The sequence below is a fragment of the Vidua chalybeata genome, chromosome 10, assembly GCF_026979565.1.
Source record: "Vidua chalybeata isolate OUT-0048 chromosome 10, bVidCha1 merged haplotype, whole genome shotgun sequence".
Taxonomy (NCBI): Eukaryota; Metazoa; Chordata; class Aves; order Passeriformes; family Viduidae; genus Vidua; species Vidua chalybeata.
Window position 1 is genome coordinate 16,589,425 of NC_071539.1, and position 15,495 is coordinate 16,604,919.

Here is a 15,495-nt window from a genome sequence, read left to right on the forward strand (position 1 = left end):
TAACAAGATACAGCTGCCAATTCATGAAATGCAGAATTTTGAATCTTAATAACAAAGTATTTTTATGTTAACATGAGAGGCAAGAGGCAACATTTATATACTTTGCCATTGTTTTAGCATTTATTTTAGAAGTTGACAACAATTACTTCAGAAGACAAGAGCATTTTAAGTTTTCACAGACTAGGATATTTTTACTAAACTATAGGTTAATGGAGAAGATAGTCCTAAAGAAATATTTCTTAGATCAGATGATTTATTTATGCAATTAAAAATTTACAGTAGGCTTTCAGCAGAGCCTACCATGTTCTACCAGCATTAAGCTTTTGCTTTGTTCCACACCTAGTTATAGTGAGCACCTGCTGCTTCAGAGCAAGGTTGAACTCAATGCCAGTAAGTTCAGGTCCTTGCAGTAAGTTTTAGACACGAAGCGGCTGTAAGGACTTGAGAATGAGTCAGTCACAGCGAGTTACTGCTGCTGTCAAAACCATCCATCACTGTGTCTAAAGATTCCCATAGTTGGCTGTGAAACTTGTAGATACCTTGTAACATGAATGCTATTGCAGCTGTACTCAGTTATATCAACAGATGTTTTAGCAGAGACAGGATGCTGAAAGAAAATATCCCAGCTGGCTTAACTTCAACATGCAGAAAAATACTTGGACTCCTTAGAAATACTTAGATGATAAAATGACATTTGACACGTCCACAATGGATGTTACAATGTAACAGAAGGGAATGGGGTTGATTTGACATTATTTGTTTCAGATAACAGGTGCTACAGGCAGAGGAGAAGCAGTGGATGTCATACCCTGACTTTAGTAAGGATTTTGAAATGGTTTGAAAATCATATCCAGAGAGCAGCTGTCAGCTGCTCTCTGTCAGGAGAGAAGGGTGTCTCAAAGAAGAGTTCTGCACTGGCTCTGATACCACTCACTCTCTGTGGATGGTCAAAGTTAATTTGAATTCTAGACAAGAAAAAAAACAAACCAGTAAACCCACGGATACAAGTCAGTAGGTAAAGACTATTTTTCTTCCAAAAAAAATTAATTATATAGGATTGTGCACGTAGCTTATGCACAAAACAGGATCAGGGAGTTGCAGTCAATTGCAAGCACAAATTCCATAAAATAGTCACTTTGATCTTGTGTATGTCACAGGGTAAGGGTTACCTCCACTGTGGACTATAAGAATGATCAGCTAGAGCAGAGAAAAGAAATGAAAAATATTCAATGCCTAGAGCACAACTATGTCAGGAAAGGAAATCTTTCCATTCTCATATAAGATAGGTTTAGGGGCTTAGAAGTTTCAGCTGATGGAAACGACACTGAAGAAAATGAGGAAAAGGCAGTGTTCAGAAGTGCAGGAGCCAGCAGCTACTGCAGTGGCCTTTGCAAGGTTTTACAGTGAGGAAACAGAGGCAGAGAGAGTGGAGATGCAGCTGATCCCACCTTGGGAAAGGAGAGTGGTTCTTGCAGATTTGGAAGTAAATGTCCTATACAAAAGGTGGGGTTTTAATACTAGACCTCTTGTGTATCTGCTGCTGGACTGAAACTTAGACCTCTGTTAGATATTTATTGTTGTTTCCTCACCAACTCCTTTGGAAGCTCATTCCTTTGCTGCTTGAACCAAAATTCTTATGTTTTTTTACATCATCTTACAGAATATACTGTACAATTGCTCATACCTGGCCTGAAGCTAACAGCACAATTAGCTGAAAGGCACAGATCTGCAGGACTACAAACAGTGATAAACCATCCGAGGGACTTCTCCTGCCCCATGTTGACTTCTGTTTGGGCTGCAAAATATTGCAGATTTTGTCTTGTAGAGCTGCTCCAGAAGGAAAAGAATATAAGCTCTGCCCTTCAGACCAGGGAAGGAGTTAAAAACACATGAGAAATATTTGCATGCATTGTTTTAGTTGTTTCACCAGAACAGGTAATTCCATATGAAATGCTACCATTGTTACAATTGTAATGAGACCATTGCAATTCATTAGATGTAAAAGCTATAAAATTAATCTTTGATAGATAAGTACACAATGGAAATAAATGCTGTTATTTACCCCGATGAAGAAAAAAGGGTTTTTATGGCAATTTGTGCTATTTGCTTATATTCTGAAGAATAAACTTAAAAAAATATTTTTGATGGAAAACTGCATTTCCTTGTCTTTCTTTTGTGAACCAAACCTTCACAAAGCATTTTGTATATGCTGACAGTATACAGACTTCATCCAAAGATTTAAGTTATTTTTTAATGTCTGCAGTATCATCTGACTTATGGCATGGATGCCACTTTCTTCCATATTGCATGGAAATTGCATCCCACATCACTATAAGCCCAGAAACTCATGACACCTCCCAGATGATCAGTTCTTGGTTTTCAGACCAAATATCTATAGATTTAGATATTGTAAACCTCATCCCAAATAGTCAAAAGTTTTCCTTGGAAGTTACTTTCATTACTCCTTCACCTTTTCAGAATTTTCAATGGTAATTTTTTTTTTCAGTTCATAGTGTATACCTGTTCAACTCTCCATTCATCTAAAGAAATATTTATGCATTATTATTATAATTATATTTTTTGATATCTGCTCTGTTTAAAGTGCCAGCTGAAGACTTTATCTAATTCTTACCAAATTTCTACATAATAATAAAACACCCTATCCTTCTCTGTCAAAAGACCAGCTGCCTCATCCTTCTTCTGTAGAGATAAAACTAACGGGCTGCCCTTGGCTTCAGTGACTGCAAGGCTGTGTTTCTAGAAATTGTTTCTTAAACTAGATTGTATTACATTTCACTTCAGTGCTTATTTTGTCAGATACTAAAATAACCCATGAATTTGGTTTTTTAAGATGCTAAGCAAACTCATGAATTTAGATTTTTTTTCTTTAAAGTGGGCACTGATCCCCATTATAACAGAATTATGACAGTAACAAGAGGTAATATAATTATCTGCTTGACAACCATGCAGGAAGAGGAAAATGTAACTGTTCCTCCCTGCCCATCTCTCCAGAAAGCAGGTAAGGAAGTGACTGTGAACATAATTGTGGCACCAAGGATCATATACTCACTAAACACAATTTTCCTTTAATAACTAATCATCATTTGTTATTTATGATGTTATTTTTTCTTTAATAATGCCTTGCACCTTCATTCACTCCAACATTGCAAACCTGCCCTGTCTGGCTGCATTGGATGTTGTAGAAACTCACTACAAGGAGTCACTTGTCCTCCAAATGTGTAATGCAACAATCAGCATTATTAAACATACTTGTGATAGAATCTTTTCTGAGAGCTATTATACATTATGCACAGCTTTTTTTCCACCTATAAGAATGAGTTTAATAAAAAGGTTATTAGAAAAAGAAAGGCTGAATAATTGCTTCTAGAAATAGCATGCTTATTCCAAATGTTCTATTTACATCCTGTTTACCTTAAATTCCACAACAATGCTTTGTTTGCCTCAGTCTGGTTTGTGTTTCCGAACACCTGTCACTACCTGCAGGTAACTATTTTGGTTACATGAAAAGATATCAAATCCACATTAGCCAGCTTTTCAAACACAATTTCAATCATTTAAGTTGTTAAAATTTTTGCAATACTTTACCAGGATTTAAAAAGGAAGGAGGAGAGAAACTGCACTATTAAAGATGTTGTCAATGAAAACTTTGAGGGTGCCATGAGAGTATTTTAAGAGCACACAGCCACGTGGACATTCTTCTGACTTACTGATATCTTCCTTCCTAGGACAAAGGAGCTCATCCACAGTAAAATTGCTTTTCTGACTGTCCCTATAGGCAGCTTTAGCAGGTCAAAGCTACACCTTAGAATGCTGCCACAAGCCATGACTTGTAGCCTAATGTAGGGTTTAGTAAGAAGAGCTAATTAGGAAATCTGTCTTTTGCAACACTGGTTTCCATTCTCAAAAGGCCACTTTCCATCATGGAATAAATGAACAAACTGCAGCCCAGTCCAAGAATATTCCACACTTTTCAATAAAAATGCCCTGGCCAACATTCTAAAACTGCTACAGGAATTGATCTCCGTTCCTAAGCTTTTCAAGAACATTTGAACACCACGTATCAATGCAGTTATTTCTTCTAAATTACTTACAGAAACTCTCACAATGGTTATTGAACAAAGAGAAAGAAAACTGTACTAAGAATGCACTCAGAATTGGCCTTGAATAGTAAATAGATGTAAATTGGTCTCAGCTTTGACTGATATGAGCTTCAGACTACAGATCATCCTGAGGATTTATTTAGAAGTACATTTTTACCCTTTTTTTATAAAACCAAGCCAAGTAACAAAGGGAACCATATTAAAGGCTACTTACACCTGCAACAGTCAAGACAAGAGCAGTTCAAATACACCCTTGGGCTCTCACAGCCAAGATGTACTGGTTAAAAACTACCACACACAATACCATGATCCCCCCCCCATGGTACTGGTGCTGCCCTTCTGGGTTTGTCCAGTATCTGATAAAGCTTTCCCTGTTCAGCAGTGCAAGCTGAGCACAATGCAAACATTGGCAGGGACTCATCCAGCCTGTGCAGAAGTCCAGCAGCAAGGGAAGTTCTCGAGCCACAAAAAAAGCCCTGCCTCACTCTGAACTTTGTTTGTTCCCAGCCACAGCCCAAGGAACCAAAGATGTCCCTACTACATGCAGCAGAAGGGCTCACAGCCAGCCCTTAGGAATGGGGCAAGCAGGGACTGCAGCAGTCACAAGTGGGCCTGGCAATCCCATTCCTGCCTCCTTTACTGCCCAGCCCTGGGCTCCACCTTGCAGACACCACAGAAAAAAGGGAGCAAACCCTGACAGGATCCAGAGCACTCACCCTGCTGAGAAAGGACAGTTGGCCCCACACCAGCTTTCCAGGAAAGTCAGTTTAAATCTACCCTTACAAAAACATGAACTGAGACTGTTCTGTATGACCATCCTGCATGTAGCTATAAAATACATAGCTAGGTTGGTCACAAATTAAACCAAAGCATATGACTCCTGCTGGATAGACTACAATAATTTTAGTGAAATAAATATATATTTTCAGTGGAAGTTGACAACAAGGATGTGTTGAATTGCTAGGATTTAATGGATTTTCAGAGGAATCTAGTCAGTTTTGAAATATGTTCTCAGATTTTACCATAGAGACAGTTCAACCTTGACAGATCCCAAGATAATGATCTTTTAAGGGCATTATGTACTTAGCTGACACAAATAGCATATTTTAATTACAGTTAATAAGAGTCAGATTTTGTTTTGAATTCCATGATGTCAAACCTGGCATGCTCCTTTAAGGAGTCCGTACAAAGAGCACAATAGTTTTTTTCCTGTAACTCATCTAGACTTTTTTGCTTATGTCAGTTTGACCTTGAAGAGAACATAATGTCCTTTGAGGTCCTTTTTTAAGGAAAAAGCCACACTCAGGGCCAACAATTCATTCCCTAAAGAGACCTCTGTATCTTTAGCTGGTGAAAGCTCCTGGTCTACCAGCGAGAGGCAGTATCCCTTGTCCTCTTTGTTTACAAAAAATACAGCTACAACCAAGCTCTGATTCCAGAAGTATTCACCACCAGCATGGGAACCTTTTATACCAGCGTTAAGAGTCTGCTGAGATAGGGTGTTAAACATACAGCAGACCTGTACAAGCTTACATAAGGTCTGATCTCTTAGTTATTTAGAGAGGATGAGAAACAAGGCTCCTGCAAGTAACTCAACAGCATGAATAACCCAATTGATTGCAGTAAGCATATTTATATATCACCCATTATTAAAGTGTCTGTTAATTTGGGCTATTACCCTATCAATTGTAACTATGTCAGTTAATTCATTACATTTGCCTGCATGTAACATCTGGTGTTTTTTACTGATATCACAAGCTGTCCTTCAGATTCCACCAGCCTGTCATAGTTTTGCAGTTAGCTGTAAATATGCCAGCAGCCTTACTAGGATTTCACTAGATAGTTCAGTGGAATTAAGCAAACAAGGCTGATAACAACAGAGATTTTCCTACCATTACTGTTCTAACAGATTGGGATTGACTACAAGGAGGCATTCAGAAAATCCACAAGACTAAGTTTTTCCTACACACAGTGCCAGTCAAGTGCTTGTGGACAGTAATTTCTTTGCCTGATCCATAAAGTATGCTTACAAAATTCATCAAGCTCAATAGGGATGTACATTTAAGATGGGTTTATACCTCCAAATAATCCTGCTGGCAGCTGCTTTGTCACAGAGTGTAAGGCAAAAAGGGACTGTTAAGAAGCATAGCCTGGTCTCCTGCATAACACAGGCCAGTGAACCTCACCCAATAATTTATGCTTCAAGACCATAATTTGCTTTTGAGTTATAGCATCTCTTTTAGAAATATCTTCATTCATGCACTAAATGGAGGTGAAATTATTACATGTCTAGGTAAGCTGTTCCAGTGATGAATAACCCTTACTGATAAGAGACTGCCTTATCTCTGGTCTGAATTTACATAGCTTCACTTTTCATGATTAGATTTCTCTGTCTTTTCCAGCTGAATATAAGAGCTCTCTATAATTTTTCCCTACAAAGACACTTGACCACTGTTAAGTAGCATCTTAACCTTTACTTGGAGAAGTTAATGGACCAAGTAGTTATCTTTCAATACACAGCATGTTCTTATAGCCCAATTAATTTTGTAGTTCTCTGCATTTACTCTCATTTTTAATGCATCCTTTCGGAAACGTCATAGCAAAAGAGGCCACATAATTTCTACACCACCAAGATTCTTTCTTACTTCTGTATTTACTGAGCAAACCCTCAAAACCCTGTATCCTCATGAAACCATGAAAAATTACTTACAGAGAAGCTTTATAACAGAGTAATTGAAAACACATCGGCAATTAAACATGCCTATAGAAATCTTAGAACATAATTCCCACTGACAAGATGAAAATACCTGATGCAGTGTAAGTCTAATACTGGACATGACTCAGGATTCAGTTTATCAAACAAAAATTTCTTGTAACTAACACTAAGTTAACAGAAGCAAGACCAACTTCAAATATTTTTAGAACACCCAATTTTGTCTAAGCTTCATATTTGGGTGTGTCATTTTTAGCTTTATTCTGCATTTTAGGTCTGAGAACCTTAGAAAAATACCCTTAAAAAAAAAACCAAACTTTTGTCACTTTTTTGAGCCACACTTACAAAGTCAGTTTTGAGAGGAAAGAAGTTGTTTGCCAGTAAAGTCTGTATTGTTGGAAAATAAATAAATATAAACAAGTAATTAGTTCTACTTGATGCTGTTTAGAAGTGGCATACAGTTAAATAAGCCCTAAAACTTCTTAAAGCTTATGCGTGGGAACAAGCACTCTAAAGGGCACCCACTAACCCATTCCTTTGCTTGAGCCAGGATTTCTTCTGTTTCTATGTCAAATTGTCTCCCAGGAAACTGAAGAAAGCAGTTCCTTCTCAACTCCCCACCGATTTGTGTACCCTACTTGCCATTTTTTCTTCTCTCTGGTTCTGTTGGGGAGCTCAGTGATTTCTCTTCAGCTGTTTATACAGCGTGTGCCTATACTTGCAGTTATTTATATACACACATACACATGGATGTATTCCAGCTGAGCTGGCTTTTGCTGTTTTAAATGGGGAGGATTGGCTATGCAGGAAGCTTTCCTCTGGCCTGTGCATCAGTGCACTGCCTAGGCCAATCCAGTTATTACAGCAACACTGCATGAGGCTCAGGGACTACTGAAAATTAGTTGCATGCATATGTAATTTCATAGAAGTAGGGAGACAACTCAAACTTTATAAAATATTAATTCTAACTGATGAATAATTATTTGAGACTTAGCTCTTTTTCACAGTTTGTAACTTACACTTCAGGATCCAAGGTGATTGCATTGCATTTGAGAAAAAACAAACAAAAAAACCAACCAGCCCTAGAGAATCACTGAAGACAAACTAAAGATATTTGACAGACATGACACTCTTTCTGAATACCTTGGCTATCCAGATTCCTATTATGTATTGAACAACTCCATTTTTTTAACTGCTTTACAGTCTTCATGTAATATTACATACCAGACACATGGCCACCCAAGAAGGCTACTGCTCTTATTGACAAGGCAATTACTAGAGCAACTGGAGTTAGGGGATTTCTGTTCTAGAACTGAAACAATACTAGATCAAGATCCAGGGCAACTAAGTTCAAGGCTGTCATTAAAAATCTGAATGACTTAATTACTAGCATTTACAGTTAGATGCTAGGCACTCTGTGAAGATGTTATATTTAATGAAACCCATGCCTCAGGCACCAGAGTTGGCAAGGCACTTCTTCATCTTTAATGCATTGCACAACTACCACAGGTTTGGAGTTTCTACTTTGTACAGGGGACAGGGAAAACACCTGTTCTAGTAGGTGCCTCTGCCTTTCTCAAATACAGTTTCAGCTGTGCTACTGGCAGCCCATTAGACATCTAGGTGAGTCTGTGATGGACCAGAACAAAATAGACCTCACCCTCCTCCCCTGCTGAGCAGGCCCTCTCAGCTCTGGGTGTAGAAACATAAGCATAAAAGTTACCCTGAAGGCCAGTGCAGCACTAGGTAGCAACTAACTGCCGTAACAACTAAGCAATTAACTGTTAGAGATCTCCTTTCCATTCTTTTTCTGCTAGACTCTTAATTTCTCCCCTAATTTTGAACTTCATTTAACATTCACATGTCACATATTCATGCACAAAAATAAAGTAATATAGCCATAGGTACCCCAAAATTGGGCAATTTTTGAAATAAAAAGGCCAAACTCATGTTCTTGTGACTAGAAGAGACCTACACCTGTTAGCAAGAGCAAATTTGTTACTTGGTTTCTTTCTCCAAAATTTCTGTAAAATTTCTTCTCAATGAAAGAGCTTGCCTCATTAATATGTACAGTGAGAAGCTATAGAGGAGCAACTAGAAAGACCCAGTATTATGCTAAGCTAGAAAAATTAAGTCACTTTTAGGATTTTCTACTGCTATAAATAATTAAGGCTTTACCTTAAAGTAATGCTTCCTCCAGATGCAATGGGGAAACCACCAGAAATCTGACTCATTACTGCGAGTTATAAATCACAGATTAAGTCTTGATGAAAGGAGCCATGGAACAGCCCATACAGCTGAGAGATATTTGATGGCATAAACAGCCATAACATTAGTAATTCCCTTCAACTTGATCAACTGAATAAGAGCACCACTTTTCTGAATTACCCTATTATACTCAGGTGGTTAAATAATGAAGGTTTCATCAGAATCACAGAATGATTTAGGTTGGAAAAAATCTTGGGATCATCAAGTGTAACTGTTAACATAGGACTGCCAAGTCCAACACTAAATCACATCCCAAAGTGCCACAGCTACATGTCTTAAATACCTCCAGGGATAGGGATGCCACCCCTTCCCTGGGCAGCCTATTCTAGGGTTTAACAACCCTTCCCAAAAGGAAAGTTTTCCTAATACCAAATCTAAACCTCCCCTGGTGCAACCTGAGGCCAGTTGCTGTTGCTCTACCACTTGTTAAGGGGGAGAAGAGGCTGACTCCCATGTCATCTCTCTTTGGTAGCTGTAGACAGCTCCATGGTTCTCTTCTAGCCTCCATTTCTCCAGATCCCTCAACTGTTCCTCATCAGACTCTTGCTCCAGACTCTTCCCCTGCTTCCTCACCTTTCTCTGGACATTGTCCCTCATAGATATGCTACCTTCAGCTCTGTAGCAAGTCTGGTTCCATTTGAGACTTTCAATTTCAGAGCTCATTTCTATTAATAATAAATAATTTTAAGGTTTCAAAGATGCTCTTATTTTTGAAAGACTTTCAGAATGTTCCTTAGAGTAAATTTGTTTTTCAACACTATTTTTAACACTTTTTTCCTTTTCAAGCACAGTATTTTTTTTTTACACCTGTGATGTATGTTGTTAAATGGACACTCCTCAGCTGAGAACTGATAGATTCAAAATCCTTTGCACTCTGAACTGAGTATGGAGGGATCTAAAGCAAAATAAGTCAGAAACAACAAGAAATATACAAAAAAAAACACAACAACTTTGTGTCCTTCTGAAAAGTACAGACAGTAATGACATAATTTGTTTCCCTAGAAGACCTCATTGTTGCTGATATTCCAAGCAAAAGACACTAAAATGATTATTATATATACCCCTCAATGAATACTAAATCCAAAGTATAGATACATGTAATACTGGCTTTTAGATAGGAAGACACCTTGAAAGGTCTCTGACTTACCTTTACTTGCAGCTTTACAGGTACTTTAGGATAAATCTTCTTGGTTCTGGAAATAACTACATGGTTCTCAATCCACAACTGCTGCCCTCCCTAAAGGAGGAAAGAAAAATATCTCAGTAATGAAGAGGAGATTTTATCTTACCACATTTAAGTGAAGCACACCTGCGATATTCTTCTAAACTACACTGCAAAACTTTCCCAGCCCTCCTCACCTCCAAGGCACCCATGTTGGCTGCACTCTTGCTCCAAGCCAAAAGCAGCCCCAGGAACTCCCAGGGCTCCTTTTGTGCAGTGCCTGGGTGAAGAGAACACCCCCAGAACAGCTGAGCTACTTCCAGAACAGCTGAACCTCATCACCCTTAACAAGCCTAACTCCAGGGCTCCAAAGTGGACACAGGTGCTGAGGCTGGCACTTCTATCACAGCTGGGTGTGGTTAATTTAAGTGACAAGCTATGGATACACTTAAAAAATGTTACACATGATGCAAAGCTTTTTGCTTCATCGCAGACAAAGCCGCCTTTGCCACTGATACATTCAGTTATACTTGAGAGCTGTTTTATCTGGCAGAAGATTTCACAGGTGTAACATTTTACACTGTAATTCAGCAGAATTGCATGACTGGTTTGATAATTAGTGAAAGGTCTTTTAGCAGGCCCAAACAAGGACTCAGGAAACTAATACCTTCCAAGAAACTTCTTATTCACCTCCTAAAGATAATATACCAGAGTGAGGAGTGGCTGACCATGAGCAGAAACACTTGGCAACTGCCATTGCAAAGTTTCTGCAGAGCCAAATTAGAGACATACACAATTAATTTCATTAGATTTTGTTGTTCAGAAAAGAATCACGGGGGGAAAGAATTTGAGTAAGAGGAGGCAAATAATCAAAATCATAGTATTTGCACTTTCCAGGTGTACTTTGGATATTCATATAGTCATATGCAGAAATTAAGAAATCATTGTAATATGCATGTTGGTGTTTCTAGTAAGTATTGGTTAAACTATTAGGAGTTTTAAGAGAAGGATACTTCAAGTCATTACTTCTATAGCACTCTTTGTCATTGTTCAACTCCAGTATGATTGTGCAAGAAATTGACTGAGGGACCTGTTGTAAAACAACAAGCGGTGTCAAGGAAAAGGGGGAAAACCCCCAAATCTGTGTAAAAGGTATGCAAGCTGCTAAGGACTGTTCTAGCAAACCTCTCTAGGTTCATATTGCCCAATAACCTTGTTTTTTTGATTACAGCCTCTGTCACCCTGCAGGGCCAGTGGCATGGGCAGAGCATACAGTGAGAAACCAAGAGTGGACTTAGGAGGATAGAAACACACACTGTCCCTCATTTCAGGATGGGCCACCTCTGAATTGTTCCACCTCAGGTTTGTGATGAAGCAATCCAGACTGGTTTAATTTCTGCCACCTGCTGAAGGCTCAATAGTATAGAGTCAGCATTTGCAGGAAGAAGTAATAGCCTTGATTAGAGGAACAAGGAAAAAAAAAAGAAAGCTGGGAAAAGCAGAATAAATGGCAGGCACTCAACCTGTCAGCCCATGGTAGGCCATGCAGAACACAATGTCATACATGAAGACAGGCTGGGTTCCTGAAAAGATATCTTTTTCCAAGAATATCAATCTAATAAAAATGATTAATTCTGCCCACAAATCCTGCCTGCCATATTCTCAGATTATCATGGCTTCAGGAAAGATCTTGCAAACATCTGGGAGCCACTGCTGGCAGGGACGGGTGAGTTCCAGCAATGCTGTTCCCTGCCAGGCCACCCTCTCATTTCCCAGCCAAAAATAAAAAGATGTGCTCCCTGGAAGGGTACTCTGAAGGGAGGCTGGCCATCATGCTCACCAAAATTAAAGAGCAGGCTTGTGAAAAGTATGCTCTAGGATTATAAAAAAACAACCTTGCTACATCTATGTCTCTAGTTCAAAGATGCCAATCCTGCCTCCCTTTGCTGGAATAAGGCTGATTTAGACCACAAGATACAGATTGTTACAGAAAAATTGCCAAATTCAGGACAAAGGGACTACAAAATATTATTTTTAAAGAGGCAGGTAGAGCTTTCAGAGAAATGAATCAACCTTTCCCATTCACCCCCGACCTTTTACAGTATGTGAAAAGTCGGTCAATTAAAGAAAACAAAAACTTAAAAAGCAAAAAAAGAAAACAAACATAACCCCTCTTTTTTTTTTTTTTTTTTTTTTTTTTTTTAACTAAACACCACAGCTGAATTTACTAAAATTATAGTTGAGACCACTGGAAAATTGCTAGGGTGATAAAACAGCTTGTATCATAACCACCACTTTCATTCTGCTCTGTGGTTTAAAAATGCATCTGATTTACTGTCTAGCTTTTCTTGTCTGAAAAACGTAGCTATACAATCCTTAGTGGTTAAAACTATGGCTGAGTCATTCTACTTTGCCACAGCTGACTTATCCTTCAGAAAGCTCCCACCACGCTGTCTGGAGAATGATTGGACATGCTTTGGCTTCTGCACAACCATCCCATGGAAGGAGACCATGTACGTTCCCAAAGCTTGAAACTGTACAGGGAGTTCTGTGGAAGCTAGAGATGAGAAAGGACTACAAAATGCACGCAGGGAGTGTCTAAATACAGTAACAGGGAATGCAGAAAAGAATTCACCAGCTGTTAGACTCTTCCCATCAGAGAGTGACCTGGGCAACAGGCTGCTTCCTGCACCTCAGCTCCTCAGTTCCAGGCGCTCGTTGAGAGAGGATTCACTGGTTGGTTGCTCATATGGGAAGGAAGAACAGATGCAAGAGAGCAAGACTGGGAGAAACCAGAAGACAAGGTTAAGGAGAGTGTGAAATGGGTTGGAGAAAGGTGGAGAAGTGGAAAGTCTGCCAATAAACCCCCTATAACAAGAGCAGTTTTAATTGTGTTCCACTTCTGCTCACCAATACTGTCTGGTCATCCCATCCAAATCCAGTAGAGCCCGTTACTTCCTCTGTATCTGTCAACATTAGATAGAAAAATCCCAGTGGTGTGGGAAGTATGTCCCAATAGACTCACCAGGTTTTCATTGTGTTTGCCACCCAAGAATTAAGATCCTGCTTTTCTCCCATGAGCAGGATTTTCTCCCTTCTCCAGCAATTTCTGCCAGTCTTCCCCAAAACTCAGCATCCCTTGTCGCTGCAGTGGTGGGCCGTGGCTGGATAATAATTAGTATTGACTTCATGAGTCTTAAAATGTTGATCTATTACTTTATTATACTAATTAAGAAACCCATTGTCTCTACAGACAGTCACAATATAAGTAGACCTAATTAATTCTGTAATCTAAACCACTATCACTATTAGCTAATTTAAAAACTACCCTTTAATAAACAAATATCCATAACGCATTTCACATGTTTACAACAACAAATACAATGAGTAAAAATAAAAATTGTTTATCATTTTTTCCCTAATTTTCTCATAACCTTCTCCAAGACAATACCTAAGAAAGTTGTGTGTTAGTCTCTGCGGCCAGAGAGCTACTACCACTATCCCCCTCATTAACTTCTTAGCACTAATTGGTTTATTACAGGAGAAGATGCTAAACAGGTGGTGAAAGTAGTCAGGCAAAAGAAAACAACCAAATCAAACCAAATATTTATTTAAAACAACCCTATGCTAAAGCCTGTGCTTTGGCTTTCACATCCCCAGAGTAATCATAACAGATCTTACTGAAAGTAGAAGTTCAGATATGATACAGTCTTAAATAATCACAGACAAAGAAATTCAGCAGGCTGTGTTCTCAGCTCATAAAAACACTACATTAAATGTAACACATTTACCACAGCCCTCAAGGGTACATCATAAAAAGATATATTTTTTTACTCTGCAAGACTTATCCCAAGCCTATTTCATTTCACTTGGGAGTCTGGGTTTCACTGGATTTAAGTGACTTCCTTCTGATCTGTGCTCAGTGAAAGGGAGTTAGAGCCTGTGCAAAAGAACAAGCCAGGTTTATTTATTTAGTAGCATGTTCTCACTGCATATTGGGATCTTAGAGTGCACATGGGTAGACACTTCGTGGCTGGGTAAAGCTGCCCTCAGCAGGTGGATGTAGCTGATTCCAGGGGCTCCTGGAAGGTAAAATTCATGTAGCACAGGAAAGGAAAGAAGCCCAGGACTCTGTGCTGGCACAGCAGTGTAGCAGCACTAATGGCCAGGGTTTAAATGCAATTTAAATACAGCATCTTGTCCTGGGCTAAAATTGTGCAGAAATGACTTGGAGAAATATTTCACTTCGTGACTGCTCCCTGAACAATACAAGAGACAGAAAATATAACCAAAAAGAACTGGTCCAAAATACTGATAATGCCTTAAACCTCTGTCATCTCCAACACAAAGCCCAACCTTTATCACAGCATAACTCTGTAGATCCCTTGCTAGCATAAAAATCAGAAGATAAGGTAAATTTTTTTCCTAAGTAAACTTTTACCAATAATTCATTACCAATATTTTTATTTCCAAGTGTAGGCAGAACCTGTGGTTACATTGGATATTTTGTGGGTAACCCTGGTAAATGCTCTAGTTCTAATAGCAGGTTCATAAACAGCACTCACAATTCTGAAAGACTTTTCCCAAATATTTTTCTAGAAGCACCTTTTTTATCCTGAAGTGCACAGTTGACTGCAACAACACTTTGCTTGTAGCCCCCCTCACTTTTCCTTACAGTGTTGGTCAAGGGCTGAGAGGAAAAGTGCAGGGGTTGCTTTCACTGCCAGGTAACCAACCTTGCCAGGCAAGGGCTTCTCTGTCACGCTCAGATTTTCCCCCAGGATTTTGAAAACTCTCAGAATATGCAAGTGGTAATATGAAAATGTCATATTATTTAAAAAAAAAAAACCAAAATAGAGTTGTTGTTTTCTATTCTGGATGTGCATTAGGCTGTCAGATATAAACCCATAATAGCAGCACTACATGCAGTCTGTTATTGCAATCTAAAGACTGTATTGTCATGACAATATGAAGGCAACACATTTGCTTAGACACAAAATCTTAATGCTATCATTTCCTGATTTTTGAGTGCATAACAATGCATTGAGATTTTCTTAATGCAGAATTTTTAGTTAGCATCTTTTTAAGCCTTAGTATTCTACGAATGTAGTCATTCCAGCATAAAACTGATAATATTTTAGATTCTTTGAATTTATAAATATTCAGGCTTACATAGGGAAAGAAAAGACTAGCTCCTCACTCTTTCTCTTCCCTCATGTACTCTTCAAAAT

At 38.7% G+C, this 15,495-nt stretch overlaps 1 long non-coding RNA gene across 1 annotated transcript in view; it reads right to left on the reverse strand.

The window, feature by feature from the left end:
* Nucleotides 1-15,495, reverse strand: part of LOC128793051 (uncharacterized) — a 111,347-nt gene that overhangs the window by 88,019 nt on the left and 7,833 nt on the right. The window contains exon 4 of the long non-coding RNA XR_008432647.1: nt 10,250-10,339. This is a non-coding gene — a long non-coding RNA (uncharacterized LOC128793051). The remainder of the gene's footprint in view (nt 1-10,249; nt 10,340-15,495) is intronic.